Below are 27,490 nucleotides of genomic sequence, written 5' to 3'. Positions count from 1 at the left end.
GTGAACTCCCTCCCTAAGTGGCTCCACCTCCCTAAGCAGATCCCTTCCTAACTGGATCCACCTCCTCATCACTGCCTATTCACCCGCCCTCTCTTGCACACAGTCCAAACCACTGCATAGAAGGAAATCAAGACAAGTAGAGGCTGCTTCTTGCTTCTCCTTACTCATGTCACTGCTTGTATAAGTGAACAAGAAGGAAGAAAGATGAAGGCGGGGTGGGGCGTTGGGGCACCCACCTGTGGGGGAGGTGGGTATCAGTAGGTGCCCACTGGTGCCAGCACTTGGGGCTAGGTCATGGAGGATGTGCCAGTGTTGGTGCTCTCTTATTTTTCTTATCTTAAATCCAGTTCTCCACATTTCTCAAGAAAAAAGTGCATTTCCACCTGCTTTGCTGGACGTTTGGGATATGTGATTCCTATTCCGCCCCCCCCCCCAAAGCATTTGGGCACACTATTATTATTATTATTATTATTATTATTATTATTATTATTATTATTATTTATTATTATTAGTTTTATTTGGTGTGTGTTTGTTGGTACCCTTAACAAATATGAAAGCTGCAAAATATCCTTATGACTGCCTCTCTTTTTGTCATGTTATATTTTCTAATTTTTTTGCTTTTCTAAACACTTTATCTGAATGTGTGTGTGTGTGTGTGTGTGTTTAAAAAGGCAAACTAATATACCCGTTTTCCCAAGCAAACTTTCCTAATATAATGCAGTGTTGTATGTTAGTTTAACCAATATGTTCATTGTTTTGTCCACTTTCCCCTAAAGCTTACTTTTCTGTAAACATTGTTGGGTTGGAGAACAGCACTGCAAAATTGGGATAAAAGTGAATTGTGAACAATGGTTGTGTTTTTGTCTCAGAAAGTGTGAATTTGACAGGTTTTGGATTTAAATCCTAACTGCAGCGATTTTCTTCCTCATCCTTATCTGGGGCCATCCCTGAATATTTTCCCCACAACATCAGCTCATAGAATAACAGTATACATATATATGGTTTCATATAAATGCATATACCGTGTGATCTCGTGCATATATTTTGCAATTCAGAACTGAAAAAGCCAGAGACATTCCCTATGGATGCTAGAAACTCATAGAGATAAAGTTTCAAGGACCTCTGCTGTCTTAAGAGAAGAAAAGCGAGCACTAACCCATTTGACAAAGGTTTCCTTTCCCCAGAATGGTAATTAATCTTTGGAGGTAAGTGGGTTTTAGGAAAGAACAGCCTATAAGCTTGTGCTTTAAATAGGCTTTCCATACCCATTCAAACAGACCTGAAACAAATAGTTCAGCAGCCCCACCAGATAGATCATATTTACATTTTCTTGATTAATTTCTGGGCACCTACTTTGATCCTTTATGAATATGTCCCTCATTCATTTCTCTCTCTCCCTCAGCTTGCTTCTCTTGCGATATGGTAGCACATGACCTGGTTACGTGATGGAATCAAGTCATTATCATTTATATTTGTCATTTCTCATACCATTGTTCTGCTGGGTTTCACCTTTTATGCACTTGGGGCATGATCCAGATCTGGTCACGTACAGTTAACAGGCAGTGCAGTGTTGCACTTGGAGTTCTGTTCCTCAGTCTGGAGACCACCCAATGCTGTTGGACAACAACTCCCATACTCCTTGCCTGTTGGCCATGTTGACTAGGGCTGATGGAAGTAGGAGTCCAATGGCATCTGAAGGCTTGAAGAAGGTTGGGTTAGAGCAGGCATAGGCAGACTCCAGATGTTTGGGACTACAGTTCCCATCATCCCTAGGTAACATGACCAGTGGTCAGGGATGATGGGAATTGTAGTCCAAAACATCTGGAGGGCCGAAGTTTGCCTATGCTTGGGTTAGAGTGTTTGATTAGAACCTAGGAAACCTTGGTTCAAATCTCCATTCAACTACAAAGTCTACTGACCTTGCACCAACTGCTCCATTTCAACCTAGCCAGGAGAAAGCAGCAGGGCAAATGGAAAACCACTTGGACTCCTGCTTAGAAAGCATGAGCAGAAAACCTCCCAGACTTGTGCTTTCTAGACACAAAGCAAGCGGAAGTGTGGACAAGCCCTCAGTGTGCCACTGAAGCAAGAAGAGGAGGAGGAGTTTGGACTTTATATCCCGCTTTATCACCACCCAAAGGAGTCTTAAAGCAGCTAACATTCTCCTTTCCCTGCCTCCCCCACAACAAACACCCTGTGAGGTGAGTGGGGCTGAGAGACTTCAGAGAAGTGTGACTGGCCCAAGGTCACCCAGCAGCTGCATGTGGAGGAGCAGGGAATCGAACCTGGTTCACCAGATTACTAGACTACCGCTCTTAACCACTACACCACACTGGCACAGCCCTGCCCTGCCTATTTGTTCCCCTTAATTCTCTCAACCGGCCAGGAAGCAAAGAAGGCAGGCAAACAAATCATGGCAGGTAATGGAAGCATAATGGTATGTTTAGCCTGGAAAAGAGGAGACTGAGAGGCGATACGATAGCCATCTTCAAATATCTTAAGGGTTGTCACATGGAAGAGGAAGCATGCTTGTTTTCTCCTGCTCTGGAGGGTAGGACTCGAACCAATGGATCCAAGCGACAAGAAAGGAGATTCCGACTAAACATTCGAAAAATATTTCTGACAGTAAGAGCTGTTCGGCCATGGAACAAACTCTCACGAGAGGTGGTGGACTCTCCTTCCTTTTTAAGCAGAGGTTGGATGGCTATCTGTCGTGGATGCTTTAGCTGAGATTCCTTCATTGCAGGGGGTTGGATGAGATGAGCCTTGGGGTTCCTTCCAACTCCAAGATTCTATGACCATCTGCTAATAATTGCTGGAGTTCAATCCACTGCTGAAAGGAACAAGTATGGAGCTCAGTTGGCAACCAACAGCAGAGGAGTCCAGGTGTGTGGTACAGCCAGAAGAGAGGGGGTGGGACAAAACAAAGAGAAAACACCAGTGTGTGTGTGGTGTGTGTGTGTGTGCGTGCGTGCGCGTGTGTGTGCGTGCGTGTATGCAGAGAGAGAGAGAGAGAGAGAGAGAGAGAGAGAGAGAGAGAGCGCATGGCTGGCTTGCCTCTCAGTTCATCAGTGTACTAAAATAAGGTTGCTCTCTTTTGAACTGGTCCCTGCAGCTATTCCTTTAATAGTCATTTGATCTGCTGCTAGTGGGCCAGGTGACTTCTAGCTCCACACCACGAAAAGCTGGCCCTGCTGAGTTCTGAACGTCAAACCCCTGTAAGGAGCAAGGCAGGTTGCTTGTTCATATGGTTTCTGTCCAGCTGGCATCCGAGGACTGAAAGATCAAATGGGAATATCAGTGTGACAGCCCTGTCCGAGAGCTTGCTCTCATCATGTTGGGGGTAACTTTACCCTGAGCAGATCTCTTGCTCCAGGAAGTGGGCTCCATCTCAGGTAGGCAGATGCAGAAGGAAAAAAAGCAGACTGCCTTCACCTATAATAGTGGCATAGAAGGAGGCCTTTTAGCAGGTGGTAGCTTTGGGGCTTTCCCAGTAGTGATTTATGGAAGTGAAAGCTGGACCATAAAGAAGGCTGATTGCCGAAGAATTGATGCTTCTGAATTATGGTGCTGGAGGAGACTCTTGAGAGTCCCATGGACTGCAAGAAAATCAAACCTCTCCGTTCTGAAGGAAATCAGCCCTGAGTGCTCACTGGAAGGACAGATCCTGAAGCTGAGGCTCCAATACTTTGGCCACCTCATGAGAAGAGAAGACTCCCTGGAAAAGACCCTGATGTTGGGAAAGATGGAGGGCACAAGGAGAAGGGGACGACAGAGGACGAGGTGGTTGGACAGAAGCTACCAACATGAGTTTGACCAAACTGTGGGAGGCAGTGGAAGACAGGAGTGCCAGGCGTGCTCTGGTCCATGGGGTCACGAAGAGTTGGACACGACTAAACGACAACAGATTTGGGGAAGGGCTGCAGCTCAGTGGTAGACATTCCCAGGTGGAACATCTGCCTGCAGACATTCCCAGGTTCCAGAGAGAGACTCCCTGTTGGAAACCAGTCAGTGTAGACAACGCTGAGCTAGCTGGAGCAATGGTCTGACTCGGTGTAAGTCTGCTTCTTATTTTCCTAGGTGTAGCTTGTCATGCGAGCTACATCTGCTGAAATCCCATCTCATGCACGACTACTAAAAGTCCTTATTTGCATCTAGCCAGAAAAGCTGCAGGACAATTGTTATTGTAGCTGGATAATCTATAATATTGGGTCGTTAAATTTGGCTAGTCCATTGAGTTAAATATGACGATAACTTTGCTTGTGAATGTTGTAAAGGAAAACTGTTATGCAGCCTGGTTTTTATTATCTGAAACCTACCACTTTTATGACCTGAAACAAAAGTTTTTACTGCAAACACTTAACTCTATTTTTCAGCCCTCTCTCTGACATTTTTGCATCGCCTGACCTCAAAATGAGAAATACCACAAAACTTTTCCCAGAGGCAAGTGGCAGATCTTTAAAATCTAGTTATATCTAACTTAAGCCAGACTTTCTCACTGCAGGAACTTGCTCGCCTCAAGCCAGAGTCAAACATTTGCTTGTTTTTGTTTTTTTTTTTTTTAAATAGATTTTTTATTGCGTTTCTTTTCACAGGTTAACAAATTTGTTTACATGGCAACATACAAGAAACATTTTTTATATATATGTATATGAAGAAAAATAAACAAAGAAAAAATATTAAGAAACTTTCCTTAACGTCCTTCAACAGTCCTTCAACTTTTGGACCTCCTCACATCCTCTCAGCATTGCATTCATTGTTCTAGCCAGTTCAGCAATTTGTTATCTTGTTTCCCATCTTATTATACCTTTAAATATATTATGTTACCAATTTCAAAAATTTGTAATTTAATTTTAAGACTCTTAATAAACATAATATTTTGTTTCAAATATGTCTCGTTTTTTCCCATCAATGCTTACTTTATCATTTGCTTAAAATAAAATGCAGAAGCATAATGTTTCTTAATCGTGCGCTATCTTAACATTCAAACAACTTATAATGTTTTTGCAAATAGTCCCTAAATTTTTTCCAGTCCTCCTCCATTGTTTCTTCGCTCAGATCTCGGATTCTGCCAGTCATTTCTGCCAACTCCATGTAGTCCATCAACTGCGTCTGCCAGTCCTCCAGTGTGGGTAAATCTGGTGTTTTCCAGAACTTAGCGATGAGAATCCTAGCTGCTGTGGTTGCATACATAAACAAGGTTCTGTCCTTCTTTGGCACCTTCCGGTCCACCATGCCCAGGAGAAAGGCCTCTGGTTTCTTAGAAAAGGTATATTTAAATACCTTTTTCAGCTCATTATGTATCATTTCCCAAAAGGCCTTTACTTTCGGGCAGGTCCACCAGAGGTGAAAGAATGTCCCTTCTGCCTCCTTGCATTTCCAACACTTATTATCAGAAAGATGATATATTTTAGCCAACTTGACTGGGGTCATGTACCACCGGTATACCATTTTCATAATGTTCTCTTTCAAGGCACTACATGCCGTGAATTTCATACCGGTGTTCCATAACCTTTCCCAGTCCTCAGACATAATGTTGTGTCCTACATCCTGTGCCCATTTTATCATAGCAGATTTAACTGTCTCATTTGCTTGTTTTTGAAAGCAACTTCCCCCAGGCCAGGAACGATGGTTTGATTGTAGATGCTTATGTGCAGCTACCTATTTGAATTCAGGATCTATCTTCTATTTGTATTAAGGATGGGAGAGAAATTGGATCCAGTTGGCATTTTAAAGGCAAACCTATCTAATCTGCACTTTCTGAAAAAAACAGAAACACTCATTCTTCAAAATAAAAAATTCCTTCCAGTAGCACCTTAAAGACCAACTAAGTTAGTTCTTGGTATGAGCTTTCGTGTGCATGCACACTTCTTCAGATACACTGAAACAGAAGTTGCCAGACCCTTCTATATAGTGAGAAGGTGGGGAGGGGTATTACTCAGAAGGGTGGTGGGAATGGGAGATTGGCAGATAGCTGAGATGAGCCTGTTGACGACTCTTAACGACTGTAATAGGTCTTACAGGAAAAGGCAAGGGGTGAGAAGGTGAGAAATGGCTTAGTCATGTATAATGAGATAGGAATCCAATGTCTTTGTTCAGACCAGGTCTCTCCATGGTTTTAAGTTTGGTAATGAGTTGCAATTCAGCAGCTTCTCTTTCCAGTCTATTTCTTAGTCATTTGATCTGCCAGTCTATTTCTTAGTCATTTGATCATTCTTCAAAATTACACTGTTTGAATTTTGCAATATCGTTCTCAGATTAGATAATGCATGCAAAATTGTGTGTGCATGAAATGCATTTTAGTGAAAATAACAAATAAAAATGAATTGCAGTATTAGGAAAAAATGTGAATTAAAAATAAATTCACGCTTAAATGATGGTGAATTTTTCACAAGGATGTTGCATCATGGACCACTGAACTTGATTGAAAAAAAAATGAGAAACTGAGACAAACTGAAATGGACAGGTTCACCAGTCCCTACATGTGATGATCACATCCAGCTCATGTATTTGTATAAACTTTCACCTTCAACAGAACTTCAGCTAGCAGGAACACAAAAAGGGAGGAACAACGAAAATGGTCCTCTGGTCCTCCTTCCTCCTCCCACACGGAGGTCATGCTCAAGGAGGCTCTGGAATGCAAGCTCTTTGTTGCTGCCTTATATTAACTAGCTAGAGCCTCCTAACCGGTGCGTGGAGAAAGGCGCTTGCGAGCATCATTCTCTTTTGATGTTTCCATAATTGTCAGGATGAAGAAGCTGCTTTGCAGTGTTTAATTTTACAGCTAATGAAAATCCAGTCTCCGTGTGCTCTATATGATGAATGTCTAAGGGGGCTCGCCTCTTGCTTCCTTTTGTGTCTGGCTGATTTAAATTGATGCTAAGTTTAAACTTATTAGACCATCACTAGGTCATTAGATATACCGTACGCTGGAAGCACAAGGGCTCAAACCAAAATAACTGTGCAATCCCGAAGTATGAAATTGCCAGGTAGGTTTGCTCAATTTGGTTCAAGCCCTCAAATCCCTAGCAGAGAGAATAACAGAGTTGGAAGGAACCACGGGGGCCATCTAGTCCAGCCCCCTGCAATGCAGGAATCTTGCTCTGAGCTATCCCAAATAAGGACATATTTAGCAGTCTGAGCATTGATTATTATTGCACATTCAGCAGGTCCTAAATTTACTCTATGGTATCCCCAGTTAAATGAAGTCTCTGGATTAAAAAGAAGTCAGGGCTCCTGCACCTTTAATTTCAGCAGGTATAGGCTTCATATGAGCATAGGTTTAAAGCACATGGCACCTGCGAAAAAGAACCCTGGGAACTATAGTTTACCCCTCACAGAGCTGCGGTTCCCAGCACCTTTAGCAAACTAAAGTTTCCATAAGAATCATATTGAGTCAGTCAATAGGTTCAGCTAGCTCAGTCCTGGCAGCACTGACTGGCAGTAGTAGCCCCTTCTTTACCTAGTTTTCAGGGAAATTGCAATTTTCGACTGACAAATCAGAAATTCTGGACATACGGCAGCCCTGCTATAGATGCTTAGGCGTGAACCTGGGAACTTCTGCATGCAAAGCAGATGATCTACAGCTCTTCCCCCAGGATCCTCTGAGGGAAGCCATGTGCTTAAAATGCATAGTGCAAGGGCAGCTGTAGCCTGCCCTGCAACCCGCACCTGCTGAAACCCTCTATTCTACATCCCTGTTAAAGATGCCCTGGCCTCTTTTGCATCTCAGGTAGCCGAACAGAGAAAGAACTCAACCTGAGATCATAAGGAGTTTCTGCTGGTTGAGTGGCCAATTCTGGGTTAGATGAACCAATTGTCTAACTCCGAGCAAGGCAGCTCTGCAGTGGTGCAGTTAAGTCACCTTAGACTCTGGACATCAGAGTCTCTTTACATTGCAATGCAGGGGATGTGGCTGAACTACAACTCCCATCATCCCTGGCCACTGACCATGCTTGCTGGGGCAGATGGGACATTCAGCAACATCTGGAGGGCCAAAGGTTCTCGTCCCCCTCTGGTAATGTGCATTACTTCAAAGGGTGGTCAGCAGAGCAAGCTGCGTTGGGGGGGGGCTTTCTAGCCCATTCTCTGAGTTGTGCCCCAGACATCTGCTCCAAAGCCCTGCCCTGCCAGCCCCACTGCAGCTTCACCTGTTCATTTCATGCCCAGTGACCCAGAGACCAAGTCAGAGAAATCAAACTTCCTACAAGCATTGAGAACTATTCAAAGGAGAGGAAATTGAGGTTTCCAGGAACTCAACAAAAGACTTAGCACAACAAATCCATTAGATTGGGGATGGGGAACTACAGCAGGGGGCAAATATGGCCCTCCGTTCCTCAGTATCTGGCCCTCAGAACCCTCCCAGGCCCAACCTATGCCTCTGGGCTTTGTCGACCCTGTTTTGCACTCCAACTGTTTTTGCCTAGTTTTAATGTACCCTCACATTAATGCCTCTTGCTCGCCTAGATGAAGGATAGAGAAACGTGCGCGCAAAAAACCAGACCCTACTGTGCAATGGAGACATTTGCATTCCTTTCTCCACCCACTTTGCCCTCTGGCCCCTCCCATCCCTGGCATGTGGCCCTCGGAAGGTTGACCAGAGTGGAAGGTTCCCCTTGGGCTGAACATTCCATCCCCTTGGAATGTTCCTGCAAGCTCTCTCAACAGAGCAAGCCCTCTATAGCGGAGGTGGGGCAAGAGTTATATTACCCCAAGATCCACCAACTGGAACCAGCCACAGAAGGCATCCACTTAGAAGTAAAGAACTCAGAGCCCAGGAGTTTGCTTTGGCACTTGGTCTAAGCAGAGCTCACAGACCTTTCTACACAAAACCCCCCACTCTTGGGTAACTCCTCCCCTTGCTTTCTTCCTTTAATTGTTTTTATTCAAGATTTTCTTGGGTTACAAAAGTACATACATTGTCTATTTTCAGATCATAACGTCCTTTCTACATATCAGTTATATTTGATGTGAGACTTTGATGTTGCATACAGTATAAGTTGGGGGTGATGAAAGGAGGGGAGGTATCCATGATATACAAAATACTACTCCAGAAACCCACAACCTCCCTCTTCTCAGTCCAAAATAACGATGGGAGCTATGAAATAAACCCTACTCAATGGACTAATCTGTGGTCTAAATCAGAGGTATCATTTGAGTAGGGGTAGAAAGTTATTTGGGATCCAGGAATCTTTGATGACTAACTTCAGATCACCCAGAGATGAGTTGATTCTGATTTGCCTTCTTCCCAGCTCTGCATTATTTTTTGCTTTCACTAGGAGCAACCCTCTGTAGGTGAAGGACCTCAGGTGCAACAGATGTGGAGAGGTGTGTTTTATGCCTCTTGGCAACAAAAGACAAGACTGTGGTCCATCACATTGCTCTCTTATGTTTGTTTCCTGCTTCTCCTCCAGGCAGCTTGACTCAGGTTCCCAGGCAGCCTTCCATGGAGGCATTGACCAGGCAGCAATCTGCTTAGCTTCATCAGGTTACAGCATCATATGTCTTCAGCCCATGCTGTGCCGCAGGCTCACAATGGAAAGGTGTTCTAAGGACTCGGCCATATTTGCTGCAGACCTCGGTGCAATAAATAAACAAAACCTGCAGCCTCATTACCCTAATTGGACCTAACCTTTATTTAGTTCTACTCTGGTAATTTCTGAGTTCTCGGGTTATTGGGAGCTGTGTTTTATTCTTCCTTGAAAGCACGGCACAGAACAGGAGGCAAGTTGTATGTCTGCGCACTAATTCAGAAAACATTTTCTATTTAACAAAGGGGGAAAGGGGGAAAGCAGGGATCTCCCGAGGCAGAAAAATCCAGAATGGTACCTTACCACTCATTCATTCATACGGCGCACACAGGCTGAGGGACAATTATTCCTGCGCAAAGGCACATCGAGGAGAAGGGAAACTGCAAGAGCTTTAAAAACTGTCCCTTGCACCGAGTGTTAAAAGGCATTTGATCTGTGACGATAAACTGCTCTGTGCTGAGAAAAAAAGTCACCTTCTAATGTCTGCAGAACAAGCGGGGGCTTAAAGGAAGAGCACAATAGCCCATTTTAAAAGTTGCCTTCCTGGTGCTATGATCTCACTGTTGCTCAGCTCCCAGTCATTTGAGCAGGGCTTACAGAAGACAACATCTTACAGCCTTGTGCTCCATGGGTCAGATCCATCTGTTCTCAAGTATTCTGCTGCCCTCAAGTCTGTCTTTCAAAATCTGCTGCTGGACCACCTCTCTGCCTACCCATCCACTTAGAGCATGAAGAGATGTTTCTTAAAAAGGTAAAGGGACCCCTGACCATTAGGTCCAGTCGTGACCGACTCTAGGGTTGTGACGCTCATCTCGCTTTATTGGCTGAGGGAGACGGCGTACAGCTTCTGGGTCATGTGGCCAGCATGACTAAGCCGCTTCTGGCGAACCAGAGCAGCGCACAGAAACACCGTTTACCTTCCTGCCAGAGCGGTACCTATTTATCTACTTGCACTTTGACATGCTTTCAAACTGCTAGGTTGGCAGGAGCAGGGACTGAGCAATGAGCGCTCACCCCGTCACGGGGATTTGAACCGCCGACCTTCTGATCGGCAAGCCCTAGGCTCTGTGGTTTATCCACATAAATTATTGTGAAACTTTGGAATTTTCTTCTAGGTAAATCTCTCTCTCTCCCCCCTCTTCCGTCCAAGTTGCCATTTAAACCTTTGATACAAAGCAACAAGTGTTGAAGGGGTTGGGGGCAGGGAGGGAGTAGTATAGCTGTAAAACCAGGCAGGCCAAAAAAGAAATCCAGGAGATGAAGTTTTATTTCTGATAGATTACGTCAGATGTGTCCGTTTTTATGGTTATGCCGAAGCCATTTGTAAGGCGTTCATCTATCACTTCAGCTATTATAATGAAAGGTATGTCTGGATCAGAGTGATAGATGTGCTGCTATCATTAACAGTAAGGTACGCTTACTGCAAGTGGTTGTGCAGAAACAAGGAGATTTGTCAATTTTTTCCATTGAAGGGAGACCATAAACCAGGTCCTTTAAATTCACCTTGCACTGGACACAGGTACATCTAAGGAAGTTACAGTAATATTGCTGGAGAAATGGTTAAAATAAAATAAAAAAGCATTTGTGAATTTGATGTGCCAATTCTGCTTTGTGGTGGGGTTTTTTAAATATATAATTTTATTTTAATATAGCAGAAGCCACAGGGTTTTGCTTTTGTGGGTGGGGAGGGGGCTGTTGTTGTTTGTTTGTTTTAAAGAGCTCATCCCACCTTCAGATTCAACTCCTGCGGAAATCTGCCCTGAGAAATAAAATGGGGCACAGCCCTTTGGAGAAACCTGACCTTGATGTTAGCACGAAGTAATGGGAACAGAGGATATGGTCATGAGGTCTTAGGTCAATGTGCGTCCTGACGCCATTGAAGCAGATAGATCCAAATGTCATGGGTTTATTTTTTTCCATAAATAGCACGACACGGTTCTGCTGCTGCTGCGATGTGATACAGCATTGCCTGTGTACCAACCTCAGAGCTTCAGAGGGAGGTTCTTGGTGGATGCGCAATAGTCACAATTGTCTTCTGAGCCAGGGTGTCTGGAGTGTCAGACGGGGAGGCTGTGGAAACCAGGATTCAAATCCCCACTCAGTCATGAAACTCTCTAGGTGAGCTCTTAGGCCAGACACTATCTGTAAGCTTAACCTACCTTACAGGGTTGTGGTGAAGATATCATGGGAATGAAAAAGGACCATGCACACTGCCCTGAGCTCCTTGGAGGAAAAGGTGGGGTGAAAAGGTATGACATAAATAAAATTCATCCCAGAGCTATGGTGACATTTCCCTTCATTCTCCTCTTTGAAAGGAGTCTGTGATAATATGTGCAACTACAGGCATAGACAAAATCGGCCCTCCAGATGTTTGGGGACTACAACTCCCATCATCCCTGATCACTGGTCCTGTTAGGTAGGGATGATGGGAGTTGTAGTCCCAAAACATCTGGAGGGCCGAGTTTGCCTATGCCTGAACTAGCACATAGAAGCAACTGGATCACAATGAGGCCACAGGCAGGCAACACTTAATGAGTGCAATTATTTTCCTAAATACTTCATGCAAATTATGTCCCCCCTAGTGGTGTAGCAATAAAATTACTAGCACATTTGCAAAGTTAAGCAGGACTTAGTACGGTTTAAAATTGGATGGGAGGCTGTGTGTTGAGATTTCTGCATTGCAAGGGGGTGGGGTGGGCTAGGTTCCTTCCAATTCTATGTAGGGAAGTTTTTGCAATAGCTTTGCGAGCCTGGCCAAGTCCCCTTATGGCAATTTGGGGGAGGGGAAGAGTTAAAAGATAACAGTTTGTCTAAAGCCACCTTCTGAAATAAACATATAATGCACATACAAGGGCATGACTTGCCACTCAGAGCAAGGGGAGGGCAAACTTGGCATAACTACAGCCCTCCATTTTTAAATGAATTGAGTAATACATGTTGCTTTTTTAAAGACATAATTTTCTTGTTTGGTAGGCTTGCCCAGAGACAGAGGGCTGTAGCCAATACTCGCCCTACTCAGAGTAGACCCACTGAAGTTAATGGACATGACTCACTTAGGTCCTTTCATTTCAACAGTTCTACTCTGAGTAGCACTGACATTTGGAGGAAGCCCATGATTTGGCCATACCTGCTCTTGAGTTTGTTCTAGATGCTTTCATGTTTTTTTAAAGAATGCTTTAAGCAGTTTTAGGTATTTTTTGTTTGTTTGCCTTTTTAATTTGGGGGGTGTGTGTTTGTTTTATCACAGAAGTGTTTGCTGCCCTGGGTTCCTTTCTCATTTGTCTCTGGACCGCTTGGCTTCAAAAGATAGCCAGGGTGTTAGAGCAAATTGAACTGGACTCATGTTCAAATCTCCAGTTATGGACTTGGGAGGAATACACACTTGCTCAGTCTAGCCTACCTCACAGGGTTGTTGTGAGGACAAAATGGTGGTTGTGTGTGGGGGGGGTGAATTAGAGGTGCTGGCTTGGGCTCCTTGGAGGAAGGGTGGATACAAATGCCATGCAGAAGCTATCTCTCCATGCTCTGGTAGCTGCTACACCATGGGGCCTGCTCACCAATTTGAGGAGGAACTCAGTCTCTGGGCCGTCTTCCTACTGCTCTCATCAGTTCTAAGCTTTTAATGGCATTTTCTTGCCCACCACTGCAATAAGACCTTCTGTGCAGCGTGCCAGCTCATTACAGAGACAGTATGCAGTACTGCTCCTCATGCCAATGCTTCAGTATCAGGGGTGCCTTTTGCAAATATAAAATGCATACTGTACATTTGGAAGCTTGCAAGCACACACACACATACCACCTTTAATGCCCTAAGCCTCCAAGGGTAAACTCATTTTGACCTTTCTTCCCTAGCGTGAAACTGTTCCCATTTTAAGCAAAAAATAAAACTGCTTATCCATGGACTCTGTAGATGTACAAATCTGCTGCTGGATTTGATTTAAGCTCCATTGCTCAAGCCGGTTGCAGGAAAAGATACAGATACACATCTTACCCACTTTTAAAAAAGTTTAAATGTGTCTTTTTAAAAAACAATATTTTTTCAAGAAGCCGCAACTGCAGCTGCTATGCTGGAGAGGCTATGTCTTCTGGGTTTTTATTTGACTCTCCAAACCTGCGTCTTGGAATTCAACACAGACAAGGTACAGAGCACCATGAACTTTGAGATACCATTCTGTGAAATTGCTGGATTCTGCCTTTTCAGCCCAGCTGTCTCTGAACTTAAATTTGCACAATTTTTTATCCCAAGTTTGGATTTCAACCAGCAAGATGTGAGATCTGAAGAACGCCATTCAGCTTTGAAACATGGCAGATTTTCATCTTAGCTTCTGCTGCTTTGAATGTCTAGTATTTCTGAAGGGGGGGTGGGGGGAAAGGGTGTCACTGATAAATATGAAGTTCTATATTTAATGGAGAGTGATAGAATGCCCTTAGGCAGGGGAAAGAGGCCATAGTTCAGTGGGAGAGCACGGCTCTCGCATGCAAAATGGCCTACATCCAATTCCCAGCTTCTTTAGCAAAGACCCTTGCGTGAGACCTGTATAGAAAGTCACTGCCAGCTGATTCAGTAAGAGGCAGGTTCATATGCTCATAAGAAGAGGGGATCTGCACTATGTGTCGACATAACGACAAGCAATTTCTACGTCAATCACTTCTTCTCAAGTGAATCCACCTGCTCAGCTAATGACAGCTATTCTCTAGAGTGCTTTCTCCCATCAATAAAGTCCGTCTACAATAGACCCACAGCACTAAACAACCTGAACACAAACGTAATGGCTATACGTGCATATTCCACCCACAAAAGAAGAATGCTTCGCTCACAAAAATATAAGCTGTATGGTAGATCTTGCTGTAAAGAGGTCACCCGAGTTCTAGGAAGGAAGAATAGTGTGGGAAGAAAATGCTAGGTCTGGAAGCTTTCGTCAGCTGATTCCAATCAGCATCACATTTTTAATATATTTTTCCTCCTCCCAACAGCTCGGGGAGGCTTACATTTTACTCTCACAACAATCCAGTGAAGCTGAGGCTATCTGACCAGTCCAAGGTCACATAGTGAGCTTCGTAGCTGGCCAAGATTTTGAACCCAGCTCTCCTCAGTCAAAACCCAGCACTCTATAACCACTGCCCTATGCTACATTCACCAGATTAATTGGGGGGAACAAATTTCATTCAGTGAGGCAAAATGCTACTCGGATTAAAAATTCACAAGTTCTGGGGTGGGGTGGGGTGGGGACGACTGTTGGGTGATGGCAAAATGAAAAGGGAATGAAAAAGGTAATATTTAGAAGTTTCCCTTCTAGCAAAGAGTGGTAACTTCTTCTCATTAAAATTGCAGGTATCTCAGACAATTTGAACTATATTGAGCTATACTGAAGGTTCAGGGCAGGGATGGGGAATTTCACTTCCCATCATCGCTGACCATTAGGCATGCTGGCTGAGGCTGATAGGAACTGGGAGTTCAACAACAGGGCCCCTAGCCCTGATTTAAGGATATGCCAACTGAATGAAATGTAAACCAGTTCATGAATTGATTGATCATTTGAAAGACAGAAGAATAAGCAATCCTTTTATCAGTTTCCATCCCTAGAAAACACAGGAATCTGAGGCATCATAACACCAGCACAAACAAACTGACAGAAAGGTCCAATGATTCTGAACTTTGGGTCTAGGTCTGACTTGAATGTAGCAGATAATGAACAAGGAATGGGCCTGTTTTGAAAGAAACATTTGATTTATGCCTCCCTCAAAACTTATCACGGATCATGACCTCCCCCCCCCCACGCAGTCAGATGTCCTAGAGTAAGACCTGCATTGGACAAGGGTGTGGATTGAATGATCTCAAGGATCTTTTCCAGTTCTATGATTCCACGATCACTATTCCTACTGTAATTCCCACTGGAGTAACTTGTTCATTCTCATTCTCTCTCTCGGAATACAACATATTTCCCCTTTGAACACTGATTATGCATTGGGGTATAGTAGCAAACTCTTATGCCCACAGTGCAAAACCTGAAGATTTTGCTGGCATATCCCTGCAGAACCATATGTAGATTTTCCCCATCCTGCCATGACGTTTTCAATATATATTCCTCCAAATCATTGCGTCAGAACTGGCCCTGAGTATGCCTCTTCTGTGTCTCTGTCGCATGAGGAAATAAAGAACAGAGCGGGGTGGAGGGCAAGAGTTTCTCTGACACGCAGCCTTTGCTCTTGCAAAGAAAAAAGAAAAAAGGAAGTGTCTGTCTGAGGAACGTACGTGTGCGCACAAAGGCATATCTGCGTACCCCGAAATCGCACACACATGCCACCCACTCAGTCTTTGCTCTGAGATTTCTCCCACTTATAGCTCCTTCTCTGAGGGGGTGTATCGAACATAATAGCAATGTTATGAAGGGTCTTTCTGATACACAGTCACAGCAGGGAGGATTTGCAACTCAAAAGTGGAGAACATCCTTTGCATGCAGAAGGTCAGTCCTAAGCATCGCCAGGTAAGCCTGGGAAACTCTGGAGGCTCCCTGTCTGTCACTGTAGACAATATTGCACTTGATGGACTAACAGCCTGGCTTAGTATACCAGACGGCTTCCTATGTACCTTCCCAGGGGAGACCTTTTTTCCATCTCCATTTCGTGCCTTTGGGCTAAGATTTCCTAGTCTTATGCATTCCCCCACCCCACCCCTTCTCCCACACAGCTCCAGTGGCAGGGAGGAGGTTGTTCTCGTGCAGAAACACAACCCTCTCGATGTGTTTCCCTCTCGATTCCTAGGCAGAAGGGCTTAGGAGAAGACTTGTGGGTCACAGACTCTTATATGGGTTTCAGAGACATACCGGTCACAGCCAAACTGTACAGTTAAAGTACACCCTCTACCAAAGAATCCTGGGAAATGTAGTTTTTAAGCTAGCATCTCCAGCACTCTTGGTGAACAACAGATCCCAGGATGCTTGGGGTGGGGAGAGGTGTGCTTTGAATATATGGTGCGGTTGTGACCAGTCACAAGAGCTGTTGTCTCTCTCTCATGCATACACAGGAAGTGTATTCCTGAGGTCCAGTTTGGTGCGATGGAGAGAGCAGGGATGTAACTTGTGGCCACCCAGATGTTGCTGTACTGCAACTCTCAGCACCCCTGATTATCCCTGGCTGGGGTTGATAAGGGTTTGAGTCCAACAACATCCGGAGGACCACAGGTTAGCCACTCCTGGGTTAGAGTATTCGACTAGGACAACAGAGACTCGGGTTCAATTCCCCATGCAGCCATGAAGCTCATTGGGTGTTCCTGGACCAGTCAGTATTTCTCAGCTTAACCTACCTCACAAGGTGGTTGTGGGGATAAAACAGAGGTGAGACAATCAGGTGCTCCACCTTGAACTTCTTAAAGGAAAGATTGGGAGGAATGCCTATATAAATGCTTCCGAAGAGAAAAGATCTCTCTCACCACACACTCTGGCCTTGGAGATGTCTTTCCACCTTTGTAAAAGGCTGATAGAACATACTCTGTTGTTGGACTGAGGGTCATACTAAGCTCCCAATTCTGGCTGGGTCTCGCACACATACAGCTCATGTTGGTGCATAGCTTCTGAGCTGAGAAATGAATACACACCTCCCATTGGAGAAAATCTAACCTTTACGCTTGGCACTAAGGACAACATTATTTGCTCTGGTGTGTTTGTGTATGGGCATATATTTGAGAGAGGGAGGAGCTCTTACACACACACACACACACACACACACACACACACACACCTTCTCCTCCTTGCCTGCTTATTTTGGAAGGAATACCGTATCATGCAAATCCTTTTCTAAAGAAATCTCCCGCAGGCTTTGGAAGAAAGCCTGTACACACAGCCATGATCTCTGAGCAGGAATCACACAACACCTACTGTTTGGTATTCCCTCTCCTCCAGCTCACAAATGCATACGAGAATTTCAGATTGAGTGTTTGCACATTACAGGAGTGTACCTGTGCACACAAAGAGTTTAGCTGCACACTTGTAGAGCTGTAACATCCAATGAATGTGCAATATGGGTGTGTGGTTTGTGTTTTTTTGCGGGGGGGGGAGGGCCATAGCTCAGCCAGGGAGCTCCTGCTTTGCATGCAGAAGGTTCCTGGTAAATCCCTGGGGCATTTCCAGTCAGGGCTGGGAGAGACTGAGACCCTGGGGAGCTGCTGCCGGTGTTGCAGACAACTCCGTGCTTCAAAGACCAACATCAGGCACAGAAGCTGGCCACTTCCTTTGCTCCAATGTGCACCTGAGCTGTACAAATCAACAAGTGTGAACTTTCAAACAAACCCGTGTACCTGCAGCTTGTACCTGTGTTCAGTGCAACATGTGAACATGTCTACAGTCCGAGACGTGTTCCTTCACAGGACAGAAAACTTATATGCATACTCCTCCAGCACAGTTTAGCTTTCAGCTTCTGCTTTTAAAATAGTGAGGTGAAAAGCATAGTCCTTGGATGGAGGGTAGTACTTATTTTTATGTATCTATTTATTGTATTACATTTACAGCCTGTGCTTTCTCCAAAGAGCTCAAGGTAGCACACGTGGCTTTTCCCTCTGCCCCTTGTGAGGGGGGTTAGGCTGAGAGTTACTGATTGGCCCAAAGTCACCCAGTGAGGTTCATTCATAGCTGTGCAGGGATCTGAAACTGGGTTTCCTGAGCCATAGTCCCAACCATTACACCACACTGGCTTTCGATATCATATCCCTTGGCTGGTGATGCTGCATTGCACACAGCCACTACCGGCCAGAGTATTATCCCACCTGCTTCTATGATGTGTCTAGAAAGAGCCCCAACTCACACAAATCTTCTAACTGGGGGGGGGGGGCAGAGGAATCTCTAGCACAGCACCTGCTCTGCAAATTGTCTCCCTCTTTCTTCTCTCTCTCTTTCTTCTCTCTCTCTCTCTCTCTCTCACACACACACAATTGTAATGTAATGATCTTCACAGAATCACAGAGTTGGAAGGGACCAGGAGCGTCATCGAGTCCAGCCCCCTGCAATGTAGGAATATTTCCCCCAATGTGGGGCTCAAACCTGCAACCCTGAGATTATGTGGCTCCTGCTTTACCAACTGAGTCATCCTCAGTTGTTGTGAAGTTGTCACACACACAAACACACAACCCCTGATTAAACTGAGTCATTCATTCATCTAGCTCAGTATTGCACTACTCTGACTGGCAGTTGCTCTCCCGAGTTTCAGGCAGGGGACATTCGCAGCCCTACCTGGAGATGCCAGGGACAGAACCTGGAACCTTCTGCATGCTCTGCTACTGAGCTATGGCTCTTCCATAGCTGTGGATAGAGCCCTTAGTCTTGAGGACTAGTTACCATACCTACTCTGGAGGTAGTGGTGGATTTAAAAAGAAAAAAGTATTGGGGGCAGTTGCAAACACACAATCTCTGCTCTGCCAGGGTGTTTCTGTCCTACTTGCCGCCTATCCCAGTACACAGTCTCTCTCTCTCTCTCTCTCTCTCTCTCTCTCTCTCTCTCTCTCTCTCTCTCTCTCTCTCTCTCCCCCCTGTAATATCCAAACAGTGCGGTGGAACATTACCCGAAGTAATTGCCCCTTCATACCCAGCATTTATTAATCCGGATGAGAAGCTACTACTCATCCTGCCTCTGTATGGCGGGCCATCCCTGCGGATCGGAAATCACTCTTTTCCACCCTCAACATGCATTGAAGCGGGTTGCAAAGAAGAAGACGACCCCCCCCCCCATGACTCCATCAGAGCGAATAACCTAGGAAGTAACTCGGGGCAAGTGATTTGCAATAAGACAGCGCTGCCAAGTCTCTCTCCCCGCCGCCCCCTGGCGCTTTCGTGTGGACTGGAGGTCAAGGCACCCCTCTACCCGCGCGTGTCAGGAGCCCGTGGGCGTCCGCACGACTTTGCCTCGACTTCCCTTTCCCCACCCTCCCAAGTACCGGGCGAGCCCCGTTTCCCCTTACCTTCTCCGCGCGGAGAGGCGTGCAGCGTGTGGGCAGGGGGACTCCCGGGCGCTTCCTCCTTCAGCTGGGCTCCGTCCTGTGCACCGGCAAACTTTGGAGAGCTGCCGCGGAGCCCATGGCAGCGCCCTCCTGCCGCCGCCCTCCCTTACCCCGCGGCTGGGCAAGGAGAGCGCGGAGAGGCGCTCTCAGGGGCTGTTCAGCACCAACAGGGGGCGGACAGCGCTCCTCAACAGCGCGCTCACACCTTGCTGGCTAGCAGGGCAAGGTTAGCTGGCTGGCTGGCTGCTGCTGCTGCCGCCACCACTGCGGCGCCGGACTGTGTGTCTGATGTAGGAGCGGAGTCGCACGCAGCCCTTCCTCTGCCTGCCACCCACGGAGAGCCGCGGGTGAGTGCCGGGACCACGAGGGGGAGGGACAAGGCGCAGAGGGTGGGGGAGAGGGGGGGAGAAGGAGGGCCGGCCCGCCACGGGGGTGGGGGCAGGCGGGGTGGAATGGGGAGAAGAGAGGGGGGGCAGCTGGGACGTGCAGCGCTTGGGAAACATCTCCATTACAAGCACCAAGAACTTCAATGCCATCACTTGTAGGCTTAATGAGAGAAAGGATTCTTTTTGAAAAATTGCACTCCTCATGTGTTGATTGGCTTCCTAATACCAGGAGATCTGGGCTATCGACACTGTTTCTTGCTCAGTCAGTAGTTCCCTGCCCGCTACCCTGTGTTCATACAATCATCTCAACAAATACCACCAATCTGTGAAAGGTTATAAAGCTGTGCCAAGCCAACATATGTGCACCTAAGATTGCTGGCTGTCATTTTTGCAGCTCCTTGCCATTTGCCCCCATCTTACCACTGTCTCCTTTATGTAACTGAAGAAGTGGCTTTGAGTCCTTGGGAGCTTCTGCCACAATAAATGGGTTGGTCTTAAAAGGTGCCAAGGCACTCTGTCGTTCTCTTTGCTGCAAGAGGCCAAAACTCTGTGGCTGTCGGAACTTTGAGTTACTCGAATGAAGATGGATGCGGATTGAATCATTAATTGGCTAAAGAGTCGCACAATTAATCCATCGTAATTGTGTGACTTTTTAGCAGAGGTTTGGTTTTTTCCATAAATTAACCTGCACTGTACTTGTGCTGCTGGCTACAGTCTATGATGCAGCGTCGACTGTGTACCAATCGCAGAGCTTCAGGGAAGGTTTTTGATGGGTCCCAGACTCCTGCAAGTGAAGGCACAATAGGCAAAATTGTCTTCTAAGTCTAGATGGCATAGTGGTTAAAGTGTCAAACTGAGGCTGTGGAGACCAGGGTTCAAATCCCCACTCAGTCACTGGGTGATCATAGGCCAGTCACTGTCTTTCAGCTTAACCTACCCCACAGGGTTGTTGTGAGGATAAAATGGGGGGTGGGGGAGGAGATAACACACACTTCCAAGTTCCTAGAAGGAAAGGGTGGGATGACCATGTAATCAACAAATCAAATTTAATCCAGAGCAACAGTCTAGCAAAGGTCTATTTCCCTTCAAATCTCCTGTTTGAAAAGAGTCTGTGAGCATATGGGCAGCTGGCGTGCAACTGGATTGACAATATCATGATGGGGCATAGGCAAGCAGCGTTTAGTGGGTGCAGTGATTCTCCTAAAAGCAAGAAATACTTCACACAAATTATGCAGGGGGTTTTTTGCAACAGCTTTGCAAGGCTGGCCAATTCCCTGTGGTGCAGATTTTGAGGAGGAAAAGGGTTAAAAGCAAATATCTTTTAAACCACCGAGATGAACATTGAAGGCACATACAGTGGTGCTATCAGGGCATGGCTTGGGATCCCACACAGCAGAACAAGCTTTTGATCAATTAACTAATCGACTGACTCTTTATCCATTGTAATGCAAGCAACTCATAGTTATGGAGAAAGAACACGATTTTTAGATGTGAGGCATTGTCAATCTCCCCTGGCAATACTGGAAGCACTTTTTGTGAGCACTTGTATTAGAAATGATTTTTGGGTAAGGATAGCAGAGCCAGTGGTCTTCCGGATATTCCTAGATGACAGCTCCCATCATCCCTGATCACTGGTGATGCTGACTGCATGTGAAGAGACTTGAGAGTCCGTCAACATTTGCAGCCTGCTGGATTTTGGACACCCTGAACCCTTTTAAATCCATCCAGTGATGGCTGGTGTGCTTTGGGGCATGAAGAGCATAAGGCAGGGAGAGGCACAGTGGGTGACAGGCACAGCCAACTAACTGGGGTTCCCCTCCTCTCTTCCCAGCTAAGTTCTAAAAGGGGTGACACAGAGACTAAGAAGAAGTGTTAAGTAAGTGGCAGGCAGGTGGGGGTGGTGGCTAAGAGCAGGCTGAGGTTGGTGGGTCAATCCCCCCATAGCTCAAATAGACCAGCCTCAACTGTACAAGTCTACCTCTGAATTACCAAACATCAGGGATGCTAATAGAAAATTAATTAGGTGGCCAACATATTAACAATGTGTTTATTGGTCAGAGGCAACCAGTTATAAGGAACATTAAGGCTAAAAGGTAAGCAATCAATTAATTTTTTTCCAGTTTTACTACCGAGATCTGTTGCCAGATCCCCCCAGAGATGCTTCTGCAGAGCCTAGTCTACCTCCTGCCATGAAGCATACGCAGAGTACCATTTCCTTACCAATGAATAAGCACAGCTATGAGCTCCCACAGATCTGGGCTTAGGGATAGCGGTGGGGAGGGGGGGTTTACAGAGCAAGCTTTTCAAGCAGCTCCAAGATTGCTCATTTAAGATATAATAAAGCTTTCCCAATTCTCTATTTCACTTTCTGACTTGGGGTTGGGGAGAGTCACATGTCTCGTACTTCTGCACCATGTAGAATGCTCTTATCATCTGATTAGGGTCAGTTTGGAACCTCTGCATTAGAGCATTATTATTATTATTTGCATTTATATCCCATCTTTTTCTCCAAGGAACTCAAGATAGTATACCTGGTTCTCCCTCTCTTCATTTAATCCCCACGACAATCCTGTGCGGTAGGTCAGGCTGAGAGGCAGTGACTGGCCTGAGGTCAGTGAGCTTCGCAGCTGACTGGGAGGTTGAGACCTTGCCTCCCATGTCCTAGCCTGACACTCTAACCACTACATCGCACTGCCTTAGGAGTCCTCATTTAAAAGGAAGAAGTTTAACAGGCAGTTCTACATGAACTCAATATTCCACACCAGTAGATGGTCCCCCTACCATTACTTTTGTATAAGCTTTCTCAGTGATTTTTATGCTGCTCCTAATTGTACTTCGGCATTAACTTCAGTAACACTGCTCCATTTTCCCTCTGAACCTGACGCGCTTTGAAAACAAAATTGGCTTCAACAGCCAGCTGAGATGGTTTCATGCTACTGTGATGAGGTGCTAGTTGCAGCCGTCGTTGGGATTTCCTCTGCCACTGTCACAGCTTATGACTTTATGGATTGTTGGCTTTCTCTGTTTTATGCTGCTTAAATTTTAGTGTGCCGATTTGTAAAAATGTTTTACTGCTTAATAGCAACAGGGAGCCTCGGGCATGTGGAGCAAACATGGCCCCCTAGGCCTCTCTTATCTGGCCCCCAGGACTCTCTCCAGGACTTCCAGGCCACCAGTGCTTTTGCCTGGCTACAAAGTGCTTCTTGCTTGCCTGGACAGAGGCTAGAGAGGGGCGTCTTAGTGTGTGCAGGAACCTGTCTACTGCACAAAGGTAAAATTCACATGTAATGCACGGCCCACTTTTGCCTCTGGTGTGCGGCCCCCAGGAGGTTCCCCAGAAAAGACTGTGGCCCTTGGGATGTTCCCAGCCCCTGCTGAATAGGGATGTTGTGAACTACCTTAAGACTCCCTCCCACCCCGGAAAGGTGGAGTATAAATTGATCAACCGATTCATTAATAAATGTAGCTATCCCATACTTCTTTGCCACGAATAAACAGGTGTATGGAAGATGCTGCTGGTCTGAGCACTCTCCACAAAATAGGAATAACGGCTTGGATCCAGGGATATCTTGCATGAGTGGAAAGGCGCTTGCAGTTCTGCCAGGTTGATTGGCACCCCCCAAATCTGTTCCGGGAGGGGTTGCAGGAAAGAAACGAAGGTGAAGTCCTGCTGTGCAAGTGGTACTCTTTGCAGGGATGTCGTGGCCAGGGATTCCATAATCACCCATGCTATGCATCTCTGAATCAACTTGTGGGGCTTTGGGGGCCAGGCTAGGTATGACAATAATTGCACCACTTGCAATTGTGCTGGATTTTCTTTCATTTTCTTTCTTTTTTATTGTTAGTAGCAGCCATATGTTAGCATGGGGGTGGGGGAAGCACCTGAAATGGGAATGCAGCTGGAGCAGAGAGTCTATTTTCCTCTCCCTCCCCAACTGCGGTCCCAATCCACCTATTTCTTATCAAACAAACAAATCATCCATATTTCAGCCCGGACACTGAGGTCCAGTGCCGAAGGCCTTCTTGTGGTTCCCTCACTGGGAGAAGTGGCACCCGCCCTGTGGAATGCCCTACCATCAGATGTCAAGGAAATAAACAACTATCTGACTTTTAGAAGACATCTGAAGGCTGTCCTGTTTAGGGAAGTTTTTAATGTTGGAAGTTTTATTCTGTTTTTAGTCCTCTGTTGGGAGTCGCCCAGAGTGGCTGGGGAAACCCAGCCAGATGGGCAGGGTATAATTAATAGTTATCATCATCATCAACAACAACATCATATCTAGTCTGACCTGTAGGATATCAAAATGCAAACAAAATTTTTATTTATTTACTTTCTTCATAAAATGTATATGCCACTTGACTGTAGTTTGCAAAAAGAGAAAAATAATAAAACTATCAGTAAAAACTGTTAGGACAGCAATTTAAAACATTTAAGTACTGTAATAATTTAAATCAGCAATAAACTAAGCATAGATTAAAACACTTGTACACATTCTACATAAGGAAATAAAATAAAGACCAGTAATCAAACAAGGTATTAAGCTTGTGGCAGCATACACACAAACACACACCTTAAAGCCTTTAAGCAGTTTACAAGAAATATCAAAATTATTATTATTATTATTAATAATAATAATAATATGTTGTTCTTGTTCTTGTTCTTGTTGTTAATTAAATTTATATGCTGCCTTTCATCTGAGGATCACAAGACATTTTGCAATATAAAAACACAACAATACATAATATAGTTAGTAACAAACAAACACAATAATATTAGTATTATTTATCATATTTCTATAATTACCAATAAAGACCAAAAAAATATGTAGTAAAAACATTATGGAAATAATTAACATTAACAATAGACTAAAAAGAGCTGAAAATACATCACTGTCTATAATTCTGGATAGCCCTGCCTAAACAAAAATGTTTTAAGCAGGCAATGAAAAGAGTACAGAGTAGTCACTTGCCTGGTGTCAATCAGCAGGGAGTTCCAAAGTAGGTGCTGTCACAGCAATAGGCCTGTTTCCCCCATCCCAAGTGCAGAACGAGTATTATGCAGCACCTGTAAGAGCGCCAGTTCCACAGACCAAAGTGTTTGAGTGGGGCAAGTAAACTGGGCCCAAGATGTTGAGGGATTTCCAATAGCAACACCTTGAACTTGGCCCTGTAACAAGTGGGCCACCAGTGCAGATGTCTGTAGAATTGCAGTACTAGCTTTCTGGGTCAAGTGCAAGGGAAGCCCCCATAGAATGCATTGCAGTAATCTGGTCTTGAGATCGCTGTTGCCTGAACTACTGTGGTTAAGCTCTCCTGGTCTAGACAGACAGATGGACAGACAGACAGACCCTTTTTGCTATGGAGGCCAGGAGCTATGGCTAATGCACATATTTCAGGTATTATTCGCACTCATGTAAAGGGAAATGCCACCTTAACCTTTCAACTAAATAGCCACATTTGTTAAGGGCTTTCCATGCAACCCCCTCAGATGTTGATGAACTGCAACTCCAACCATCCCTGATGCTTGACCATGCTGACCTTGCGCCTGATGGGATTTGGAGTCCCAGAATATCTGGAGATCTACAGGTTCCCCATCCCTGATGGAAACTGCTTCCTCTGTTGCAGGCTGCAGGTCCTTGCACTCTGTTTCTGTAAAATGAATGTCAGATAGGAAAAGAAGGAATAATAAAACATTCATGATGGGAATGCAGTTACCTCTTTTTTGCTGGTCCCTCTCCTGCAGGGAGACAGGCTATGTGAGGAGCGTTAGTGATGGGCTGTTCTCAGACAATGCAGAAGGCCATTGCAAGTCTCCACTGAAATCTGGCCCTGTTTGTGTTTATTAAATCAAATCAGTCGTTGGCTCTGCCTGGCTTGGCAAGTCTCTAGTCACGACAGTCACTTATGCATCTATTGTTCATTCCCCACACATGAAAATGTTTTATTTGGCTGCCAGCGAAATGTAAGAAGACTGGCTTATACACACACACACACACACACACAGAGAGAGAGAGAGAGAGAGAGAGAGAGAGGGAGAGATGTTGACTTTTTTGAAAAAGCTACTTGCAGTTTAAATAGGCGTGGATATGTATGGCATCTGCTAAAGTAAACCAAGGGAAGACATGCTGTGCAATCTTATACATGTGTGCTCAGAAGTAAGCTTCCATGTATTCACTGTTGGCATTGCCTGTGGGGGAGAAAGTTCTGCCATGACTCCCAGGTCTAATGCTCGGTTAAGGGTTTGTGTCTACCAGCTTTCAGAAGCAGATTCAGGTCATCTTGTTTGTTGCTGTCTGTAAATGGCAGAGAGGTAGGGCCTCAGTTGTCTTACAGGCTTTTAAGGGCTTCTTTGAGTTCCTAAGAAAACACAAGGATTAAGCATTGCGTTTTGGCTGTAAGTCGTGGGATGAATAATACCCCTTTCACAGAAAACAATTGCAGCCTGTTGGAAATGTTACAAAGACAATAGACAATGGGGCAATGGGGCAGATTAAGTTGCAGTTTCGCACCACACCTCCAGTAATGTAAACTGCCAGCTGCTGTCAAGCAGAAAAATCTAAAACAGAAGACTCACCAAGCAGGTTCCAGATAGTTCCTCTTCCAGATAGGAACACACATAGCTCCATACCCTCTCAATGCAAACATTATATTAACCCTTTAGACTACATACTGTGCTTTCCACACACCTGAGAATGAGTTTGGTCTGAATAGACTCCATTACTTTCCCCTTACATAAGGACATGGAGTGTATGGGATTTTAGGGGAGGGGTAGTTTGTCTACCTTTGGTTCCCCTGCCCTCCTTTCACTCAGCTCTCACCTGTGGCTCCTAGAAGCTGTCAGCATGAGACAGAGGCCACACCCCAGGAACAGCCTCTACAATGGGTCTCAAGCCCTCCATGAGACTTCCCCTGCATGTGAAGACAGGCCCCGGCAGATTAAGCAGGTCATGACCAATAGTGGGTCCCATGGCCAAGAATGCAGTTTCTGCACGTGCTGTAGAGCAAAGTTTTCCAAACTTGAGTCTCTAGCTGTTTTTGGACTACACCATCCCTAGCTAGCAGGACCAGTGGTCTGGGATGATGGGAATTGCAGTCCCAAAACAGCTGGAGACCCCAGTTTGGGAAACCCAAACTGTAGAGGGAAGTGAGGGGCAGATGGGGCTTGTCAACCTGCTGATACATTAGCACTGCATCAAGCTTCCTGCTACCTTGCCCTTCCCAGGAAGCAACAGTGATCCACCAGCCTGGAAGCTAGAGTAGCAGCAGCAAGCCACTGTATTTTTCATGGTGGCAAAGTACCTGGCATTCCGTTGGCATAGCAGCACTTCTGCCCAATCTTACAGCCCATCACCCAATACAAAATGCAAAAGGGGCTGCAAGAGGCAGAGATTACTGCAGCATTGAAATTTTACAATTTGATCCCTTTCATGTGTGTTTAATTTGGTACCAGACAGAAGAAACTGTTTTCTTCTAATTGAACTTGTTCTTCCAATGTATTTTAGAAGCGAACCATTAATCATGGCATGTGTTTTCTTTTCCTGCCATGTAATAGAGATACTTGTGGATGTTTAATGTGGGCAAAACTCAGGGCA

The 27,490-nt window shown here is 45.3% G+C and overlaps 1 protein-coding gene across 1 annotated transcript in view; it reads right to left on the bottom strand.

Annotated features, from left to right (window-relative positions):
- The window catches only part of LOC308588151 (opsin-5-like), a 72,016-nt gene extending 52,231 nt beyond the window's left edge, over nucleotides 1-19,785 (bottom strand). The window contains exon 1 of the mRNA XM_081196480.1: nucleotides 19,477-19,785. The gene's annotated coding sequence lies outside the window, so the exon portion shown is untranslated. The remainder of the gene's footprint in view (nucleotides 1-19,476) is intronic.
- Nucleotides 19,786-27,490: the final 7,705 nt, after the last annotated feature.

The sequence above is a fragment of the Podarcis bocagei genome (assembly GCF_964188305.1).
Source record: "Podarcis bocagei genome assembly, chromosome: 5".
Lineage (NCBI taxonomy): Eukaryota > Metazoa > Chordata > Lepidosauria > Squamata > Lacertidae > Podarcis > Podarcis bocagei.
Note: the sequence above shows the minus strand (reverse complement) of the source record. Positions and strands in the feature narration are given on the sequence as shown.